Source organism: Gigantopelta aegis, chromosome 6 (assembly GCF_016097555.1).
Source record: "Gigantopelta aegis isolate Gae_Host chromosome 6, Gae_host_genome, whole genome shotgun sequence".
Classification (NCBI taxonomy): Eukaryota; Metazoa; Mollusca; class Gastropoda; order Neomphalida; family Peltospiridae; genus Gigantopelta; species Gigantopelta aegis.
The window spans coordinates 42,729,295-42,731,275 of record NC_054704.1 but is presented as its reverse complement, the minus strand read 5'-3'; the positions used below and the strand labels follow the sequence as shown (position 1 = coordinate 42,731,275).

Below are 1,981 nucleotides of genomic sequence, written 5' to 3'. Positions count from 1 at the left end.
CACCATTCAGCTGTGACTGTGTACAGTGCAAGTGGTCACAGTTTTTACAAAGTGACATTGATTTCGCCTTAAAAACCATTGGCAGAGCAAAATCAAGATGGTCAAAGCACAGTTTTTGCTCACTTTGCCATTTGGCATGAGCCCTGGCTTATATCCAATTATGGTTTAAGCATGCAGTCCTGGGAACACATCTCAGCTATCTGGAATCATTCTCATGTACATAATATATAAAATGCCATGGGAAGTTTCTATTTCCAACCTTTGGTTTACAAGACCAACGCTAAATCTTTCAGCTTCTATAGCAACACAAACCTACTATCATTATGTCTCAAGGGTAATCTACCCTCCTTAGCATCTTCAGTGCCACGCTCTTATATATGAGCTATCGAGACTAACAGTTATTTAACCAACCCGAAATTAAAAATTAAGAACGGGCCATAATAAGCGCCCCAACCTCTTCATTATTATGAAAATCTGCAGGAAGAATATTATCTCATTCAAGACTTGTTCTCATATGAAGACTTCAAATTATTCTTCGTTGACTAATAAAAGCCTCTCATAAAATAAACATGAAATATAACACCCCAACAAATGAAATCATTGCCCCAACTGATGAAACAACATTTCAAGTTGTGTAGCTATCTGGGTAATCAGAATAACGACGTGGCAATCCCGCTAACCCTAAGAAATGTTGAGGAAAAAATGTTAAGTTGACACCAATAAACATCACAAAAAAATGAGCCTTAGCTCATCGAGCATGCAATGTTAATCCTGTGAAAACAGGAAACCAAAAATTAAACGCAGCAAATAATGCAAAGACAGCCCCCATAGAAAGCACATAATGAAAGTGAGCGACAACATAATATGTGTCATGCAACATAATATCTAAAGAAGAATTTGACAACATAATACCAGTCAGCCCCCCTACTGTAAACAAGAAAATAAATCCTAGTGCCCACAACATAGGAGCTTCATACTTAACTCGACTCCCATGAATTGTCGCTATTCAACTAAAAATCTTAATTCCCGTAGGAATAGCAATAATTATAGTAGCAGCAGTAAAGTAAGCACGCGTGTCTACATCCATTCCGACAGTAAACATATGATGGGCCCATACAATAAACCCTAGTACACCAATTGCAATTATAGCATAAACCATCCCAATTCTTCCAAACGTCTCTTTTTTACAAGAAAAGTAAGTCACAATATGAGAAATTATCCCAAACCCAGGAAGAATAAGAATATAAACTTCTGGATGTCCAAAGAACCAAAACAAATGCTGAAACAAAATAGGGTCCCCTCCACCAGCCGGGTCAAAAAAAGCCGTATTGAAATTACGGTCAGTTAAAAGCATTGTAATAGCTCCGGCCAATACAGGTAAAGAAAGAAGCAACAACACAGCTGTAATCTTTACTGACCAAACAAATAAAGGAACTCGCTCCAACTGCATCCCACGTCAACGCATGTTTAACACAGTAGTAATAAAATTAATAGCCCCCAAAATCGAAGCAATCCCAGCTAAATGCAAAGAAAAAATAGCGAAGTCAACAGCAGAGCCAGCATGAGCTAAATTGCTAGACAAAGGAGGATACAGGGTTCACCCAGTTCCTACCCCTCTCTCTACCGCTGCTGAAGACAGTAACAAAGTCAAAGAAGGAGGAAGAAGCCAAAAACTCATATTATTTAACCGAGGAAAAGCCATATCTGGAGCCCCCAACATCAGCGGAACAAGTCAATTCCCGAACCCACCAATCATCATTGGCATCACAAAAAAGAAAATCATAATAAAAGCATGAGCAGTTACAATTACATTATAAAGTTGATCATCCCCAAGTAAACTTCCAGGTTGCCCCAACTCCATACGAATTAACATTCTAAGACCTGTCCCCAGTAAAGCAGACCACATCCCTAATAATAAATATAAAGTACCAATATCTTTATGGTTTGTCGAATAAACCCATCGCATACCTCTAAATAAAAT

At 38.3% G+C, this 1,981-nt stretch overlaps 1 pseudogene; it reads right to left on the bottom strand.

Moving 5' to 3' along the window:
• Positions 1–392: 392 nt before the first annotated feature.
• Positions 393–1,981, bottom strand: LOC121375013 (annotated as a pseudogene).